This window comes from Cupressus sempervirens, chromosome 4, assembly GCF_028749045.1.
Source record: "Cupressus sempervirens isolate cs-2001-9-10 chromosome 4, ASM2874904v1, whole genome shotgun sequence".
In the NCBI taxonomy this organism is placed as follows: Eukaryota; Viridiplantae; Streptophyta; class Pinopsida; order Cupressales; family Cupressaceae; genus Cupressus; species Cupressus sempervirens.
In genome coordinates this window covers 366587160-366609565 of record NC_143121.1, presented here as the reverse complement: position 1 = coordinate 366609565, position 22406 = coordinate 366587160, and the positions used below count along the sequence as shown (strand labels likewise).

The 22406-nt window shown below is 29.9% G+C and overlaps 1 long non-coding RNA gene across 1 annotated transcript; it reads left to right on the top strand.

Annotated features, from left to right (window-relative positions):
- The first annotated feature begins 1973 nt into the window (after positions 1-1973).
- Positions 1974-3021, top strand: LOC149561586 (uncharacterized). The gene is made up of 2 exons (XR_016363447.1): positions 1974-2433; positions 2636-3021. It is a non-coding gene; the product is annotated as an uncharacterized LOC149561586 (long non-coding RNA).
- Positions 3022-22406: the final 19385 nt, after the last annotated feature.

Below are 22406 nucleotides of genomic sequence, written 5' to 3'. Positions count from 1 at the left end.
ATAGAGAATTAGTAAATATATATTTTAAAAAGGACCAAAACACATTTTCTAATGTTAACATTTCACAAATCAATTACAAAAAAAAAATTATGTTAACATAATCTAATAGTAGGTTTTAGTGACAAGAATATAATAGAACTAGTATAGATAATTTAAATAGATCTATCTAAAGGGATGTTGATAGATATCAACTACAAAATTGTTAAAATTCAATTCACTACAATTAGAACTATTTATGTGTCCTTTATCTCCATTTTTTTTTCAATACCTTAAGCTTTTTATTTTAAATTCTAAAAAAAATGACGATTTGTATCTCCAAACATTATAAATTTAACAAATATTTTATGTAGCATTTATCAAATTATTTTAAAAAGTTTTTACTCTTTATAATAAAATTCAAAATTTTGACATGTAGATGGTTGTCAAATGTAACCTAGAATAATAAATGTTAGCATTAGCACCATCCTACTGCACCCTTTGTCATTGTAGAATGCCTATCGGCATTAAAATGATAATAAAAATGACAACTTTGTATATTCAAAATACTTCATTGTCAAAATAATTATGCTATATGAAAATTGTATAGCCTTGAGAATAAATAAATAAATACTCTATGGTTTATAAGAAAAACAATTCGACAATGATACATGAATTCATTTATGAATCTCATATATGTTAAATCAAAAATATAAAAACAAACATCTTTTAACTTGGATTATTCTAATGATATATTCAATTGTATTATGACCTTACTTTATATTTTCAATATTGATCAAAACGCTCTAATTCTTCAAAACTTGTATTTATGTGTTTTTTTCTATTTTAAAAGAATAAAAACATCAAGATAGATGATAAACTATAATTAACACAATCCATATAGAAAAATGCAGAATCCACTAGAAAACGGCCACCTGTAAACATCACATATTAAGGGAAGAATTAAGCTTAGGAAAAAAAAAGTCAATTTTGACTATTTAACACTTTTGGTCTAAGAATTAAGCTTAGTGTGTGATGTTTAAGCTATTCCCTAGAGAACACATATGAACTGTAGTTTTAAATTGATCTAAATCCAATATGACACGTTATAATGTGTAGGACTTACGTACACATATCTAAAATAACACGGTAGTATGTGTACATTGTGATGTGAATATCAGGATTTAACTGTGTGATTTTGAGTCAAACTCGATGACCCATGTTTCATGAGTAGTGATTCAACATGAATCCATCTCTCATGAGAGTAAATGGAACACTTAGCACTCATTGGATCTAGGTGATGCTCACAGGGGTGAAGCACTGGGACTTCCCGGGAGGTCACCCATCCCAGTACTACTCCAGCCTGAGCGCGCTTAACTACGGAATTTCCTCCACAGTTAATTTGTACATATTATTGAGAGTACTAATTTAAACTTGGCATCCACACATTTGTAATAAAGATCGGGCAATAATAAAAATCATAATATATACCATTTTATTCATAGTACTCTGGCACGTGAAGATAAACAAACGATCCAGATTTTATATAAATAAAAGGTATGTCACCTCCTACTTAGAAACCAGCATAAAGCATCCGAGCACGTGAATAAATGCATTAAATGAAAATACGGCTCAATGATTTCTGTCGTGTAGCACTTTAATAAACATCCCTCCGAGAAAATGGACGCACTTTAATAAAAATCCCGCAGCGGGACCACGCTGGCGCTACTGAAGGAAAGGATAGGCTTTCGAATTGCCCCCGATGAGACAATTCCGAAATGATTCCCTGACAGCTAATGGAAACATAGTCTTATCTCAATTATTTCAACATGTGGAAGTGACATTTTCTGTTTTGTTCTTAAGACGCCCTCTCTACTTACAATCTTTTGTCTAATTTAGCACATGTGCCACTATATTTGACGCATTTGTGATGTATTATCATTTGATTGAGATATAAGAGGCCCTTATTAGTCCCTGCCTTTTAAAGGCGGGGACTATAGTTTTCGAGGCTCCTTTAGCATATTTGTTGCCACCTCGGGATTGGAGAGAATGATAAATAATGTCAAACAAGAGCAATATTTTCTATTAAATTGAAATTCAGTATTTTAGTTCCCATTTTTGGATTGGCCGCATTATTTTTTCCAGTAATCTTTTCATTTTATCCATCAGAAAAATTGAGGAAAAAATGGGACAGGTGATGACAACCTCAAATACTTTTGGGACATGCATCTGCATGTTTCTAAAAGGCACCACCTCCACAACACAGATGGCATCAGCATGGACAGAAAGCCATAAAAATCAGCATAAATAAAGTGTAGGTCTTTTGTATAGTTTTCCTGTTGAGAGTGGGGCAATGGAAGCATATAAGCAAATACAGTCCTTGCAAAGTAGGGGAACCATGCATAGGAAATCAAAGGAAAAGTGAAGGTTGCTCCCTTTACAATTGCTGTCACATAGGTATTTTGTTACTTCCCTTCTTTTAATTCAGTGTTCTTTTGTGTGTCAATTTATTTATGCAGGAATTTGTGTTTTTTAATTCAATTCATTTATGATGGTGAATTTGTATTTTTATCATAGAAGAATCATGTCCAAACCCTAGAAGCCCAATTGAGAGTCATATTTATAGCATTGACATTCAATGTTATTTTAGCTATTTCAGAAAAAGGGAGAGCAACTGAGCAGTAGTAGCTTGTTAACAACACAAGAAGAGAAATGGTAATCTCATGGTCACTTTGTCTGTCAAATTCTAGCATGGATATCATGTCTATAAAATTTTAGCTCGTGTATATGTATAAATTCTCATTTTAGGGAGGCAAATTTTATTAATTTGGTAGGAAGCAAACATTCAACAAATTCCATGAACATCATGTAAGCTTCAGTGTGGACATGCAACAGACTGCATGTTTCCCTCTGGTGAACGAATTACACAAGTTTATATGTGTGCATAACGTCTTTGGCACTAGAAATGATAGCAAAAATCTTTAGGTAGTTTACCAATTTTTAATAAATTTTTCCTTCTTTTTAATGGCTCTCGAAATTGTATAATCAAGATTTAACTAGAGATTCTATACATTTTATCAATATTTAGTTGTGTATGTTTTCAGATTTATCCGCTTTTGAAAATTGATTTATTGCCTATCTTGAAGCACACATATCTTTGATTAAATAAACTAATTAAGAATATGAGTGGAGAATGTTTACAACATCAATTGGATTCTTGAATAAGTAATTGGTATTTTCCCAACAAAGGCCTTGGATGCCATTATGAGAAGGGTTTGACACTATTAATTGATATTTTTGAAACCTGATTCTAGTCATGTATTTTCCATTCTTGTAGCTACCAGATTATAGGCTACATCCTAGTCACCACTATAGATTTTGAGGATCTTTTAAGAATTTGAGTATAAAAGAAGAATAGTCTCTCACGTGGAGAGTTTGAGGACTCCTTACAATCATGCTCTGGCTTTTTGTAAGTTGTATAATGTTTTATTTTTCTTTCTGTTTAATCACTTCACATACGAGCCTAGCATGAGAATGATTGTAAATATGTTTAATGTAATATGAAGCTTTTATTGGTGTAGGAAATATGTTAATGTTTTCTCTTTTTTCCTTCAGACTTATCTACTTCTTGGCATTAATTGGATGTTTCCTTGAGATTAGTGTTATCGATCTAGGTTTCTTTATTTTTTGCAAGCATCATGATTTTGTAATGCACATAACTATTTCAGTTTTCACTATAAGTAAATTCTAAACAAATTTCATTGATCTTTTTTTCTCTGTTTTCCTCATCATTTTGACATGTAGTTGACATGTTTAGGCTGGAGGATATGTTCCTTCAAACTAGATTTCTTTACGCTATTGTGCCCCATATATTTGAATTTCTCTCAATTATAATGTTCTACATAACATTTTTTTTCCCATTCTATCCAATACAGTGATAATACCATCTTTGTAGGTGCTACACACAAAAACTAATAGTTGGCGATTAGGGCTTTGAATTTTCCATGTAGAGCAAACATGAAACATGTTTGTGAATTGTAGTACATTGTTATGGTTTAAACTACCTTGATTTGCTCTTAAATTTCCCACAAAATTTCCAACTTCCTTTAATGTGCCACTCTTTCCTCACTCTGTCTTTAGTGCATTTTCTCTATTTTTATTTCTTTACATTTATCCATTCTCTAACGCCTCTTTTCACATGATTGTTAAAATCTCCTAGAATGCACTCTCATATGAGTGATATGACAATGCTAGTTGGAAACAAGTGTAGCTGAGAAAGGGAAGGCTTTTTCCAAAGTTGACAAGTAATTTGCCAAGTAATATTAATATTTATTAAATTAATAGGAACTTATTCTCAAACTATAATCTAAGAGCCTACAAAAATGTGCATATATACCATCATCCCTTAGGCTGTGGGATTTATTCAAGTATTAAAAACTGTGTTGTACTATTTTACAATGGATGCAAGTTGTTATGAATGTATAGATCTACATCATTATGCTAATTCATTCTACATGTGAATAGCGCTTATGCTTTTATATTATTAAGTGTTTACATGAACTATCATTATCACTATAAATAAAATGAAATTTAAAATGCAAAAAGTTCAGTTTGAACACTCTGCTCAACGTGACTTGTTTTTGAAGCATATTTAAATATATTGATGTATGTAATTCGATGAAATCTTATTACATTCAAGCTCACATTTTTGTATATAATATATTTTTTCTATGTAATATCTACTAGTTCTCTTAATACTTGAGAGATTATTTTATAGAAATCACAATTTATTCATGTTGTTGTATTAACAAATAGTTAATTTTAGTTGACCTATCGAATAAGGAAGGGATAAAAAACTTGCAACATCATATTATAAATGAATTTCTTTATGCACGAAATTAAGAACAGTTAGATTTCTAGTCGTGACCGATTATTGTGTGCATGGAATAAAGACTTTACATGCAGGATTGATCTCCTTCATAAACTACTATCTTTCTGAAATGGTTATGCAACCGAAAGAATGGTTGTATTTAGAAATTAATTAATCATTTAAAAATTTAAAACAGTATCATTTTGATTTTAAATTAAATAATTATTATTTTTAAAAAGGCCATTCTGTCTTTCCACCTAATCTATTAGTTAGGAAATAGGTAAATCATTTAGTTAGGAAATAGGTAAAGTAGTTTTCATGAAGTTTTAAAATAAAACAATATTATCTGAACTCTAGTATGATCTCCTATCATTGATGGTGAGAAGCTTTTTATAAAAAATATAATGTAATTTATTTTGAATAGTGCTAGTCAATAAAATTATGTGTTTTCGGTTTTGCCTATTCTATTATAGCATAACAAAGAGAAATTTATATTTTCTTATCACAGTTAGCTTATTTTTACTATTATTTTAAAGGTCCTCTCTGTTAACAATTTTAAATTGTAAAAATAATTCTACATTCTTTCCTTAATTTTATGTTCTATGTTCTTATATTCGTGTTGCTACCAATTTTCTACAAGATACTAAACTATACTGTCATAGAAATAACTATGAAGCAAATATGTATTATTTAATAGTCATCTTAACTATACATACTTTAATATGACTAATGTATTATGATCTCCAATTCTATTCTCTATGTATGAATTTCAATAGTCAGTGACAAGAACAACTATGTCAATAGATTTTAGGCTTATATGCTTCTACTTCAACATCTACCTTAAAAAAACACTATCACAAATAAAGACATCTGTCATAGTCCAACTACCAACCAACCATCTTGCTAGGTACACAAATTTGAGCATTTTAAACCTTTCCTATTTGAGTGACAAGAATCTCTTCCATGATTAAGCCTATTCTATTGATTAGGTGTTTTCTATTGGTCACTACAATTTCCTATATATGTTATAATAAAAGATCTATCACTACTTCCAAGATCCTTCCTATTTTATAATAAATAATAATCTATCCCTACTTACAAGATCCTTCCTATATTATAATAAATTATTTATCCCTTCTTATAAGATTCGATCCTTGAAGCTAAGATCTGATTTGTGACACTTAAGCATAGTTTATGGGTGTGTCTATTATTATTGAACCCCTATAGCTCATTACCACAAAACCAACTAGTCATTAGTTATTAGATTGTTATTTACACACTATTAAACACAAAGAATCTAAAACATCAAGGAGTGCACCCTCCTTCCATTGAGTATTGATTTATTGATTTTTGAACTTTGACCAATCTTTTGGAGATCTTAAGCCTTAAATGCCTCAAGTCCAGTTATTTGAGCGAGAGACTTTCTCAATAATTACATGGTTTAACACCTAACAATTATAGGTTACAATACTTATGACAATAGTCTTACTTTCATCCTAGTACAATTCTTCTAAATTATGGCCTCTGTTTATATACTGGCCTCTATTTATATGCATGTAGAAGCCACTCTTAAGAAAAAGGTTATATTAAATACTAAATATCTAAATAGTTAACTTCCTAGAGATTGTAATATTTTCTCAAAAACACAAAGTACCCAAATAAATACTCAAAATTCAAATGCCTAAACCATATATAAGGATAATGTAAATTTTGAGATGTAAATTTTGACATGTAATCCATCATAAAAATGAATTGCAATGATAACATAAGGAAAATGATATCCATACTGGATGCCTCTATAATTAAAAATTTCTTTAGAGTTAAAAAAATTCTCTATAATAAAAGATCTCTCTGCAATTAAAAATTTGAAACATTGAAAATGATAACACAAGGAAAATGATATCCTTTTAAAGTTAAAAAATTCTCTATAATAAAAAATCTCTCTGCAATTAAAAATTTGAATCTTTGAAACTAAGATAAGGAACATTTATCAACCTTAAATTTTCTTCTTACTCAAGAAGTTGATGCAAATACTCACACCAAACACTTTTTCATATCCTTGCCTAACCCCAAACACGTTTTCCTAAGGGACTTGAGCTGCATGCAGCCCTTGTTTGATTTAAAATTAAATAATCAAAACCACATTTAAACTGAATTTAAGTAGATTTAAATTATTCCCATATGTTTAAATGCATGTGATATAGTCTATAGCTATTTTAATCTAAACTGGCGAAAGCGTGGAACCAGTGGATTGAGAGTTTTGTAAACACGGTTTCAACGCAGGGCATGTACCTTAGCCTTCTTGCCTCGCCTCGTTTTGTCTCCTATGGTAGCTATATCGAGTTGGGTGTGCTCATCTACAATGTGCTTCCTCAGATCTAGGATTGCTCAAAATATGGAGTGATGTTGTGGACCAAGTACTGGGACCAGAAAACCAACTGTAGCTTGACTATTAAACATGATGTAATAATGATGACGTCCCCTGCTGTTAGGGTCCGTTTGGTTGCTGAAATATGAGTCGAGAATTGGCATTAAGAAATCTTGATTTGAGATTCTAGAACTTGAAATCTAGATTACTATTTTGAAGATTTGATTTGGGACCTTTTGGTTCACCAAGATTTCATTATGACAATACATATTTCCACAATTTGATTGCACATTTCTGAAAATGGAATACCGACCAGAACAATAAAGCTAGGGCAGGTCCAACTGACATGACTCAAAGGTGGGTGCTTAGACACTGTCTTATTGTTTTATACAACCATCAAAATTCCCAAAATCAAGAGGCTTATAATTTCCCTAATTTCTTACGACTGTTGCAATAGTTGTTATCACTGTTGTTAAACATATGCATGGAACCCAATTTAGGGTTTTGACCTTTTGAAGCATATTATGAGCGGTTGCATCATCTGTTTGAAACTATGGCTGCCATGGCTATCTCTCTTCCTCTCGACTTTCCAGGAACTCAGTACCACAGAGCGCGTCGTGCGTGGTCTACAGTCGATCTGATCTTCTCGTCTCTGATTGAGAAGAGAAGAAGTGTGATTTCAAGTGGGCGCAGTAGCTCACATGATCTACTATCTGCATTGATCAGTTTCAGAGATGAACAAGGGAATCCGCTCACTGAACGAGACATCATTGGCAATAAAGAAAATCAAAATGGAGAAATATTTCACCCCTGCCTAATTTGTTTTAGCGGAGACCTTTCAAACAAAATGTTTCTTGTTCTAAATGAATGAAAACAGGAATTTCAATTATTTATAGGTTGCTTGCTTATTGAATGTAAGAACTCTGGAAATGATACAATGTCGCAGGCCAGCAATTTTCTATTATGGCTTCTCTACTATTTCAATGATGACATTGATTTCGTCCTTATCATCACCCTTAAGCATTCTAACAATGCATTTTACTTCCCTAAAATTCTTCAGCAACAACATAAGAAAATCAGTAGTTAAATAACTATGCACAATGAACACAATTGCCAAAATGTATAACTACAGTATTCAAACACTTTGCAGAGAGAACCGACTGGAAGAGGCCATGCCCATCTTGTGGGATCTGGATAAGAAGGACAGTCTAGTGGACTCCAACATTTATTCATGTCTGTTGCAGGCATCTACGAAAGTTAATGGTTTGTTACATGCCTCATATGAGAGCAAATGCAGCAACGACAAACATGAAAAAAAGTTTCTTTTCATTGATTTGGAATGCTTGATTTTTCAAAATTGGAATTAAAATAGGTATTTGAGCAATACCAACTATTTGGAAGGAAGAATGAATCTTCGAATTGGGTGATAAATGAGGACATACAATTCTCTTTTTTTCGAATTCCAATTCTTATTCATCGACCCAAATAGTGGATTACAATTTTTTTAGAATTATGAATTCTAATTCCTATTGATATCCATGAACCAAACGGACCCTTAAGGTGCCTACATTGGCCTCTGCTTAAGAAAGTAAAAATGTTCAAAGTAATACGTAAGAACCTTAAATAAGAGTTGAGCTCACTTAGTGCTAGGCATGTTATTCTTTAGCTCTCTAGGGAGCGGAGATAGTATATGTAGTAGTTCCATATAGTATATGTATGAGTGGAGATATCATACGTGCTTATTTTTGTATGAAATACATTTATTAATCAATACTCATGCTTATTTCTTAGATCACAATTCTATATTTAGTCATGTTCATTTTTCAAATAGGTTGTACCCCTAAGAGAGATAAGTGGATGCAAGCAATGTTTTTGGTTTAAGATGAGTAACATGTTTTTAGGACTATTAATTTAGGATAATTCTTGTTTTTTAGTGAAGAGATATATATCATGCATGTTCTAATTTTGCAATGGTTAAATAGGTCAACAAATAACTAATAACTAGATAGGCATTTTTTTTCAAAATTTATCTACAGCATGAATAAGAGGACAAATAATAGCTTTATCTAAGAAAAAAAGTCTCACAGGGGTATTCACAATATACCACAATGGTACATGATGCTTAATCAATGAATGTTTCCCCATCTAAAGAAAAAATATGGTTTTTTCCTTCACTAGTTTGCATAATTAGACACAAAATGTTATATGTGGAAAACTTGATTAGTCGTTATGGCTACCAAAGGGAGAGGAAAAAACAAGTAAAGTGGGTTATTAAGAACAATCTCTAATCATATACAAATCATTGAATTTGCATAATATTGTGAGACTATACATGGAAAAGACATGACCCATAATTTTACTAAAAAGAACTTAACTTGTTAAAAAACTGTCACCAACAAAAAGAGACTATGTGAAACAACCATTTATAAAGTTCTTAGAATCTAGTTTTTCTAGTGAAATAGTGAAAAGTAATGAAGAAAGCCAATATGTTCAATAAATTCTATTTAAATATAATCAACATACATACATACATACATACATACATACATACATACATACATACATACATACATACATACATACATACATACATACATACATACATACATACATACATATATATATATATATATATATATATATATATATATATATATATATATATATTAGAGGGGCATTCACATTTTATAATTAATTTTAAGATATGAGTGCATTGATTCATTAACTCCTTCCTAAATGTAAGGTAATTAACATATTATTAAGTTATTTAAGAAGGGATATGAAGTTCATCCTATTAGACCCCACATTAGTTGTGTCTATATAACTTGTACCTATTCAAAATGATAATAATTAGCTAGTTGAACCTCATATTGAACATTTATTTTAGACTCGAATTTGGAGATATGTGACACTATTTACTTTCATCTAAAATATTATAGAAACTGTAAATGTCTTCTCATCAATAAGTGTTTAAAATTAAGTCAACAAGAACTATATCAATTTGATTTCTAAGAGACAAAAAAATCATTGATAATATATAGATGTATACATTTTTAAATTAGATAAATCAAGAGAGTATCCAAACCCTCACAAAATAGCCACATATGTGGACATGATGTAATAACCCAAAAGTGATGAGACTACAAAAAGAAAGAGAATAATTTTTTGAAAGAGTTACTTTTCAACAAAGCAATTTATTAATGGGAACATGAGCCTTGACCTAAGAAAGCATCACCAAATCAAAAAGAGGGGTTTAGGAAAGAAGCTTAGACCATATAAGAGACCCTTGCAATATAGAATAATAGAAGCAAGAGAAACAAAATTAAGTTTCCAAATGTATGCTAAAACTCTTTTATAGGAATTCAACCTTAACCCTAACATTGTCCATTGAAAACTCAACAATATAAGATATAGTCACTTCACCATCTAGAAGAAGATAACAAAACATTCTTCACACCATTAGGGTCTTCAACAAAATAACCCAAACAAGATCCCTATGTAGACATGACCTCAAAATAAAGAGGGGAAAATTACTCTTATTTCTACCAATATCTGATATAAATATTGACCATTAAAGAGGGAATCTTTTACGAAAAGACAAATGATCCACATAAAACTATGTGAAGAGGAAAATAAATCTCCAATACAAAGATATGAAAAAAATCATTTATGCCTCTTTTTAAAAAGAAAGGCAAAGAGATAAAAAAAACCTATTGGAGCATAGAGAGAAGGCTTAACTTGTCATATATTCTAAAGAAATTATCATAATTACCAACCCAAAAAATAAAATCATGTTGATCCTCTATATCACATCTCTATTTAATCACAATAAGAAGTCTTAGAACCATGCATAAAAAGTTAGGCCTCACAATTAACATCAATGTTGGCATATTAAAGGTGATTCTCTTAAGAACCATACCCCCAACCTTCTTAGATTTCAAAACTTTATCCCAAGCAATTAAGTGCAGTATGTTCTTCTCATTAACACAAGACCATAAGATTTTTTTTTAAATCCTATAAATTGCTTAAAAAAAAGTAGAATATATTTTCAAAACAGTTAAGAACATACACTAGGAGATTCTATAATGAAGGCTTTAGGAGCTACACTTAATAGCTTGATTTAATAAAGCTCCTATCTAGCTAGCTAGCATTCTATGAAATATATTAACAAGATCACTCCAAATGAATCAAGATGGTTTCTACTAAAGGGGAGATGTCAATAAGTAGAAGAGAGAAACTAAATCCAAGAACCTAGTATGAAAGAACTTATAAGTTTTCTATCATATGCGGTGTTAGTGAAGAAAATAGATATATTATCCCAATTGATGAGTTGACCAAAAGCCAAACAATGGTAGTTAAGATTTTTTTTCAATTTTCTCACTTTTGTAATGGTAGCCACCATTGTGAAGATGGTATCTTCCAAGAGTTTTCAGTGGGAACAAGTCTAGTTATCAAAGGATGCCTTAACACTAGAAAGAAGACCTCTTTCCCACCCAAGATGAAATAAATATGCACAAGCATTTATCTATAATAAAACAAATGATGAAGATCAGAAAGTGTTGCCTTAACCATCTAAAAGGTTTGAATAAGGGTCTATAGGAGCTATTAAAATGGCTTATTGGGAGGAAAAGGAAATCAGATGAGAGATCAATTGACTAACCTTCCTATCAAAACCAAAACCATTGAGGAATCATTGAAGGTAACTCTAGACCATGGGACTTTGATATATCTAACTTCATAATAAACTCTTGATTCTTGTGTAGCTCCACAAGGTGGATAATCTAAGGCATGTAAATAAGAGAATCCAAAGTCTACCTAGAAGTAATGAATCCATTCTATATATTGTAAAGAAATAATTATAGGAAAAACTGAAAGAAGCTCTAGAGAAAGCACATTTGATACAGTTTTATTAAAAAAAAATCCATGTCTAATAGGTGTAGAAACTTACCCATAGAGTCAGAGCTAGAGAGTTTAGGAATAAGAACTAGGAAAAATTACATTGATCTCCTTAAAATTGTCTCTTAAACCAAATATTCTTAAATAACTTTAATAATGCCATAGTAGATGATATCCCAAAAAGGTTCATAGAAGAACATAGGGAAACCATCAGGACTAGGTGCCTTATTACCTTTGGGTAAAAGCACAAACTTGTGTCACCTTTTATTAAGAAATGTGATATCAAAATGCGACAGTTCAACATTAATGACAAAAAAAATGGTATTTGTGTTTAGAATTTGAAAATGATGTAAACTGATGAAATGTGTGGAATTGGATAAAATTTATGCCTATCATTTTTTTAAAAAATTTGAGTAAGAATTTATTCATTTCTTTTATTTTGAAGTCCCTTTTTTAACTATAAAAAATATAGGGTGTAGTTCCTGTCAAAAAAAAATGCAAATCATCTTTTTTTGTTTTGATTTGAAAATATCTTATAAATGACATGTATATCTAGTGCACAAAAAAAGAAATGATTATTTTTTATCTATATTTTCTTTGTTATAAGTACTCAAGCTTGACCTTCTCAGAATCCAACAGTTTTTTCCTCTCGTCAAAACTTCCCAATCAAATCTACACCTTCTTGAGAAAATAATACATATTCATGAAGAGGACTCTCTCCTCTAGAGATAAATATATTTTTTTTTGTTTTTTTGGTATGATTTACTCTTTTTTTCCCATTTTTAAGTGAGCATCTTCTGAAATGTTGAAATATGGACTTATAATATTTTGAAATTATAACATATTATAACTAATCAAAACACTCAAAATTTTATATAATGATGATATTGAATCTAAGATCTATAAAAGGGTATTTTTATTTTTTGAATAAAATTGACTTTTGATAGAGAAATGAAATTTGACCAAAATAAGTTTTGATATCACAAACAGTGACAAAGATCTGTGCTTTTACCCCTTTGAAAGAAAATATAGCATATTTAGTCTACTTAGGAGTTAATATAACATGAGTTGTCTCATTGATTTCCTCATTAACGAGGAAAATTATATATATGAATAAATCTCCACCTTATTATTACCCATATTATCATCCTCCAATAAAAGGGCTTGAAATAATGTGCATAATTCCGATAAATATTCTTCCATAGTCTCAAAAAATTAATCCCAACTCTTAGTTTAGAAGCTCTATTAGAAGCCCTATGTTTTAGAGCAATGATCTAGAAGAACCTCATGCCCATATCACCAATCGAAATAAAACTAGTTCTTGAGCATTGTCTTGAGAATTACTCTTTCAATGCGATTATCTATCATGATATATAATTATAATATCATTCTCCTCCCTAATGTGTTGCTTTTTGTACCAAATCAATTAAATTTTCTTTTGATCATTTTTAAGTTACATTTGAATCGATGCCTTGGAAAGAAATATATCTAAAAAGAGATCCTTGTTCAATAATTAAACCATATTTTTCACATTTCTTAATATCTTAGCCCCTCTAAACATAGGCAAGACAACTTTTATTCTCTAGCATTGGTGAAGAGAGGCATTAGGAGTAGGGTGGGAGAACCATATCATTCCAAATTTAAAGTGGGAGCTTCTCCTTTCTAAAATAATATCTATAACAAAGGATACATGAAGATGATCTAATCCTATATGGAAAAAGAAGAAAGATAGCATAAATAAGAGGGAAACAAATAATTGAAAATAAAGGCTCTTTCATATCTCACCTAAATAATATTTGAACCCACTCTTGAGCTAACTAGACCAAGTGTAAATAGAATCATGTGGTCAACAATGTAAAGAATGTGGGAATCAATCAAACTCATATGGTCAAGTCTTCTATCAAGTTAGGAAGGGATACAACTAAATTCTATAGTGTCCTTCAATGGAATATCAAAGTCCCCCATTACAATTCATTCCTTATTAGAGAAAATGGAAGCTAATAGCCTCAATTTCCTTGAAGTACATATTCCTCACCTTCTAGGAATTAGGGGCATAAATTTTAATAAAGACCCAAAAAGATCCATCTTTAAGATTCTTGAATACAAACAAAATAAGCTTTTCTCAAGACCAACCATCTTCTCTTAAACATAAGTGAGGTTCTAGAACATGATTTATTTTCAATTTTTTTTTTATCTCTCATTATTTTTTGGAATATCTTATAAATAACTATTAAATATCCCTTATGGAAGATATGATGTTTCTTAATAGCTCATGGATCCCCTTACATGAGATGCAATCAAAGAACACACTTTACCATTGAGAGTTTGCAAATCCCAGATGTTGTTCTCTAGAATTCTTATCCTTTTCTTATTTGAGTCAATTTTGAATTCTTTCAGTAATCAATTTCTTAAAATTTCATATATTATTTCTAAAGTTGTTATATAGGTGGATCTATTTGTTAAATCCCACAAGCACATGAATTCTCTTCAAGTAAAAGACCATTATTAAATGGAGATAAATAAAATTATATACTTATTCAAAACTATAAGAATTATATTACTATATGTAAAATATTAATGATACAATAAATATCCGAATCCTTATTATAAGGATGAATTAAATTGTAAACGAAAACATTATTTAAGAAGATTATATTAAACATGATGAAAACTATGATGACTATAATGAATGATAAAATATAAGCTAGAACCTATTTTTTTTATTATAGAACAACCATGAACTTTTTTTGAATGATGTTATCTAGATCATTCATCATAGTATTAAGATTTCATCCATATTCTTAATCATAGTGAGTCTTTGGTTATCAAGGGAGACTAGATTCTTATTAATTTTTCTATAGTTCTCCACCAATTACTTGATTCTATAAGGGCCTGTTTGGCTATGGGAATATAAAAATGGGAATAGGAATACTTATTCTCAAATAGAAAATGGGGTTACATATTCCTATTCTTGCTTGGTTCACCCAAAATTTGATGTGGAATTCACAGACTCAAAAATTTATGTTTTCTAAAATAAAAAAAAATTGGAATAGGAATACATATTCCTATTCCACCTATTTAGATGGAATATCAATGCTCATTTTTGGCCCAAAATTGGAATATGTATTCCTATTTCAATTCTGATTTTGTGCATCCAAACAGAAAATTAAAATTTTTAAGAATATACATATGCCTATTCCACTTGTCTTCTCATTGATAAATGGACCATAAGGGTTTCAGAGTCTTTCTTTTTGGCTTTGTTTAAAGGTCATCTTCTTTATTTTTTATTTTTTATTTTCACCCATTTTATGTCTTGTAGCATTGACAAGATTTTGAGCTAGGACCTATGTTTATCTTATATCAAAAAATTAGTCAACAATCAATTATGTAATTATTTAGATAATAAATATGTCTAAGGAGCACTAGGTGAGGACCAAACAGGGTCACAAAAGATGAAATTCTTAATATATCATATTCTCAAGTCTGTAGTTACCACTATTGAATAATGCATGTATTCTTTAGTCTTGCTAGGCTGAAGAATAACATATCTAAATTTCATTTTAATAATTTTGACATATAAGCAAATCTAAAAAAGAAGATGGATTTATATAGGCTTATAAAATATGTCAAGGAATTTTTTAACAAGTTAACTGTATTCATTCCCTTCTAAAACATGAAATTGCTCCTCTATAGTTGTTAACTTTTCATTAAAAAAATATGTATATGGAATGATTTTTGTTTATGTTGCTTCATTCCCCCCCACAAAACATTGATACAAAGTATACCACTAACTTCTGTGTTGCTTCATTTGCCACCACAAAACATTGGTAAAAAGTACACCACTACCTCTAACAATAAAAGAAAACAAAATATATTTGTAAAGATTTTATAGCCAAAACACACATTCAGCGCTCTATCATTAGTAACATATATGGTGCCCCATAGACAATGCCATCATTAAATACAAATAGATAGTGAATTATGCCACAGATATAAATAAAATAAAATAATAAACACAAAAATTTATAAAAATAAATAAATTATTAATTTGAATATCAAGAATAATAAATAAAATCATAGATATACATATATAGATCCATAGATACATTTAGTAATAATCAATTTTTATACAATTAAAACATGAAAAATATTTTATGAGGTACTAAGATTAACTATAATATAATTTTTATTTTATTATCAAGATTAGATGATGGATATTGTAAATTTTTCATATAAGAGTTTTCAATGAATACTTATGTGTCAAAACATTGAATCTTTGATTGATTATTAATGAAAATATAGTTATCCTTAGATGGTGAGAAGGATTGAAATGAATGAATATAAAATAATAGAAATTTTTAAATTGATGGTAGATATAAATGAACAATGATAAAATAAAATCAATGTAACGGACATTGAATTCTTTATTAGAAAGAGAATAAAATCAATTAGAAATCTCCAAATGGCAACTGGAGAGTGGAGACAATTTATATGGCTTTAAAGGATTATTGTGTTGAATAAAATAAAACATAATCAAAGAAGTTTTAACTTGTGGAGAACCCATTTTTTTGAGGTGGCTGATGTACAACATGATTGAAGATTTTGGGCTATTAATATTGCAAGGGGTGACTTTGTCCTTGAAATTACACAACTAATTTTAATACAACTATAAATCAGTGCAAAGAATTTTTCTTTTAAATTGTTTAAAAATTTCAAGACATTAGGTGGGCTTGTGAAGAATTAGTTCTCTTTCTCCTATTGAGATATAGAATGTGCCTATTGAAGAAATGACTCAAAAAGTGTGGAAACAACATTAGGTTTAGAAGAACTATGTCCAAGACTCTGACATGAAGTCTAGCTCTTAATTGTAAGGTTGAATCATTCAATATATAATATGAATTTTTTATATGTACATCGATATATAAACAAGTGAAAGTAACTCCATTTGAAAGTTAACATACTTTTCATAAAAACAAGTCAAAGTAAGGAAAATGGTAAACATTATAAAATGTCTAGGTAAACATTATAAAAACAAGTCATGTAAGGAAAATGGTAAACATTATATTTTATTATATTTATATTTTATATTTTTTCTTTGACCTTTCTAGGTTTCAAACCATTGGTATTTCACATCATTTGTGCATTATTTTCTCACTGGTTAGCTGGAGTCAACACTAGTTAGTGGGCAATCAAATTACACTTTGGAAATTTGATAAATTAAATATAATAGTAGCATGGTTTAGGGTCATTTGGCCATTTTGATTCAGGTCATATGTTGTCTTAGTGAAAATTTTCCAACATATTACTAAATTGAAAGAAATGTTCTAAAGGTGCAAAATCACTACGTTCAAGAATATTTGTTAAAAAATCTCTTTGGGTATTTGTGATTTTGATGCATGTGTCAAGTTGGTAAGTTATCTCCCAAGATGATTTAAGGATGCGCAAAGACATTTATAATGTTAATGAAGACTTGGGAATAATTTGGGTGTGAAAGTTCATGACTATATTAACTGCTACAAAAATACTAACCTACAAATTTGAAATCTTTAAGCGCTAAGACTTGTTCATGTTTTTTGGCATGGTGAATGATTTTATACTCTTTATTCATACCTTATTTGAATAAATTATTTGATTTGGTTAGTTTGGTAAAATTAATTGTGCTTGATAGCCTTGTTCTAGCCTAATCCTTGGTTTTGAAAAAGAACAACTTATTCTTTTGTTTTTACTATTGAAAATTCTTGGCTATCGGTGGACAAAGTGATAGGAATGTATATTATAGGCTTTTCTTTTCAATTTTCTTTTCACTCACTTTTCCTAAGAAAAATGGATTCAATTTGAGGCAAGGAATATCAATGTGACTAGCCTAGTGAGTGAAACAATCTATAGAAATGGTAGATTATTGAAGTACAGGAATATATTGAAAGGGTGGAGATAGACCTCTTTGGTGCCCCTAGGGTGTTGGTAAGGTTACCTTCATTGGGCTGTCAAATTAACCATGACTTTTGAAAATATTTAGTTGAATATGATTGAAACCCTCAATTATTGCATAATTTGGGGCTATTTGCCTTAGAATCCACTTGATAAGTTGAAACCTTGTGATCATATATCTATCCCAAATGGGTATCAAAATATCTATTTGGTGAGAATTTTGAGTTTATTTGTACAATCATTTAATATGCTTATGCCAAGATGTAGATTATTTAGAAGAAAACTAAATATTCATCATCTATAATAATAGGACGAGAATATATGAGCTAGAAAAATTAAAATATAGCTCAAAAATATTTTCTAAATAATGATATTAAGTAATCTCCAAGAAATATAAAAAGGAAGGAAGCCCTTGTATTAGAGATATAATTTGGCAATTTTTTCATTTTGTAACTATACATTTCATTAAAAAATTATAACTAACATAGGAATCCTTGATGTTTCATTTCTTCATATCTTTGTTTCATTGTAAAAGCTATAAACCTTAAAATATATATTTGTATTAGATATGCCACATACTATTATATTTTGATATTTATTTAAAAATTATATTCACTCTCAAAAAACTTCATAGCCTAAAGATTATGTACATGAAAGTCTACCCATTAACCTTCTCTTCTAGATGAAAGTAACAATCTAAAGTTAATCAAAGAAGTATTATTTTCTTATCAAACTAATTGTAAAAACTTCTTTAAATTCTATAAAAAATTGTGATACTATTATATAGAATCTAATTTTTGACTGAACAATATTATACAAACATAATTTAGCTCTTAAATTTAAAGCATTTATTATCTATCCACCCAATTTGTTCTTCCCTCTAAATCTCAAAGCACATTCAATAGACCATGGCTTGAGTGTGATGTTGTTGAACTTCAACCAACCCGTGATTGCAATATGTCTAAGTAATCATTTTTATGCATCTTAGTTCTTTTTATATACTTTTCCTAAGTGGGAGAACGTTTAATCTTTAAAGTGAGTCCTTAAAAGTGATTAAACTTAGTTTATAAACCTTACAAATTGTTTTTTTAAAGGTCTATTATATTGTAAATGAAAATATAAGCAAATATTTTGTATTAATAAATTATCACTAAATTATGTCATAGAAACTACTAGTATAGCTAATATTATTTATCAAGATATTCAAAAATTGTAGACCATAAACCATTATCAATATAAGAAATAATGTACTTCTCTAAACAATTATGTTAAAACTATAAATAAAAGATAAGAAAGATCAAATTTTAAGTTTTTGTAATACATAAAATGCATAATTATACCACACTTGGGGATGTAGGGATGATATAATAGTTGAATATGTTTTTTCAGTGGGTAGACAAAGTGATGATGACTTAGTACAAAGGGGGGTTGTATATATTATATATAGTACTTAAAATGCTAGTTTTGAAAAGAAATATAAGATATAACATATAAATATGTAAAGGAGTAAATAGTTAAACATTGCATAGTGTTGGAACATGATAGATTGAACATAAACTTCTATTTACAAACTTTAAACATATCATATAAATATAACCTTAATTTAGAAATTACAAGGTAGAAATTGAATACCTCTATCAGCTATACATATTTACAAATGAACTATACAAAACAACATAATGTAACTATATGGAGTCCCAATAAACACGAAGGAGTGGAGCTACATTGTCATGCCCATTTCTTAGTCATTTCCTTAAATGAAGAAGCTCACAACTAGGTGCTCATAAACTTCTACACTTTGAACACTATACATGGACTTCTTTAGCTCTAAAATGAAGCCTCTAATTGGATGAAGAATTGGAAGGATACCCACTTCATATGTGTAGAATATTTTAACACCCCATTATAACCTTTAGCAAAGAAAGGGGCCTAGATAATGTCTTAGAGAGTATGTAAGATCTAAACGGATTCTTGAGTAGAAATAGCCTCATGGATATGAAGTTTTAGGTAGTCCAATATACCTAGTCTAATAATAAGATGGGAAGAAATCTTATTCAAGTAAGTCTTGATAGAATGCTAATATTGTTGGGATGGGATATCATACCATATTTCACCCTCTAGGAATTCTTGAGGTTTTTCTCTAACCACTCAATGATCTTATTTACTTGGAATTCCAATAATTGTCATGGGAAGAAACTTTTTCAATATGAAATCATGTAGGATTCACATCCTCATTTTAGAGACTAGATGAAATATTGGTGGAACATAAGAATATAAGGATTGGCTATGTATTGTATAGTGAGGAAGTTAGGAATTATAATAGGAGAAGTTATCAAGTGGAGAAAAAACAATTTTTAAGATATCTTTAAATAGAAGAAGGAGATTGAGAGAAAGATGGAAGAATTACAAGGGAGGATTGTGGAAGGTGACCTTTCAATGGCTACCCACAAATAAGAACAAGGATGCAAAACAAAATGGAAAATTGCAGTTGGAAGGGAAGAAGTCTTCTAGATGCAAAGATATAAAGTTCAATGGCTTTTGAAAGGAGATAGGCAAATGACCTTTTTCCATAGGTCAGCCTCTAAGAATAAGAAGATAAATACTATTAAGAAATTTTTCAATAATGACAATGAAGAACTTCGTGGTGAGTATGATCTAAAGACGTGGATTGCCATAAATTTTTAGGAGATTTATAATCCCCCAAATGTTCAAGTTAATCCTAGACCTTATCTGACTTCCTATAAGCTCTTCATCTAGTCATTGATAATGGTATGAAATAGGACTTTTTTAGGAAGGTGATCGAGCATGAAGCTAAGAGTGGTCTTTTCCATGGGTACCTTTAAGGCCTCTAGACTGTATGGTTTTTTCCCAATGTTCTTCTAGGAGTTCTATTATATTATCATGTATGCTCTTGTCCATGTGGTGTGAGAATTCATAAGGATAGGTAGGATTATTAGAGAATATAATTAGACTCTTTATGATTTGATCACTAAAATAAATTACCCTACCAAATTAGAAGAATTTAGACTGATAAGGCTCTATAATACTATTTATAAAATTTTCTCAAAGGTGATGGTCAATAGAATGAAACCCATTCTAAACCCAATTAGTAGCCCAACTTAGAATATATTTTTTCATGGGGACATAGATCTTGGACATTTTCATTACTTCCCTTGAGGTCCTACACTCCGTGAAAAAATGTGATAACCCTACTATGACATTGAAACTTGATATCTCTAAAGCTTATCAAAAATCAAAAGAGAATTTCTTATTAATATATCCACTTCTCAATGTTGATTAATGGCTCTTTGAGGCCAATCTTCTTGACAATGTGTGGGATTAGACAAGTTAACCTTTTGTCACCTTATCTCTTCATAATGGTTGCTGAGATTCTTGGTAGAAACTATCTGGCTTTTGTCTCATGACATGAAATCATGGGGATTAAGCCTCCTATAAATCTTCCCTCCATGATCCCTGAGTAGTTGTTGATGATACCTTATATTAAGGAATATTTTCCATTTCAGAGATGAAGGTCTAGGACTCTGATGTGCTCATCTTTGATGTGCTTCCTCAGATCTAGAACTCCTCAAAATATGGAGTTGTTGTGGACTAAGTTCTAGGATGAGAAAACCAACTATAGATCGACCATTAAACATGATGTAATAATGATGATGTCCCTTGCTGTTAAGGTGCCTATGTTAGCATCTGCCTAAGAAAGTAAAAATGTCTAGAGTAATATGTAGAAACATTAAATAAGAGTCAAGCTCACTTAGTCCTAGGCGTGTTATTCTTTAGCTCTCTAGGGAGTGAAGATAGTATATGTGGTAGTTCCATATAGTATATGTATGAGTGGAGATATCATATATGCTTATTTTCATATGAAATATGTTTACTAACTAATAGTCATGCTTATTTCTTTAAGATAAGATCACAATTCTATATTTAGTCATGTTCATTTTTCAAGTAGGTTGTACCCCTAAGAGAAATAAGTCGATGTAAGGAATGTTTTTGGTTTAAGGTGAGTAACATGTTTTTAGGATTATTAATTTAGGATAATTCTTGTTTTTCAGTGAAGAGATATATATATCATGCATTTTCTAATTTTGCAATGGTTAAATAGGTCAGCAAATAACTAATAACTAGATAGGTATTTTAAAAATATATATATCTAGAGCATAAATAAGAAGGCGTATAATAGTTTTATCTAAGAAAACAGTATTCATAATATACCACAAGAGTAAATTATGCTTAATCAATGAATGTTTCCCCATCTAAGAAAAAAATATCATTTTTTCCTTCACTAGTTTTCCATAATTAGACACATAATGTTACCTAAGGAAAACTTATTAGTAGTTATGGCTAGCAAAG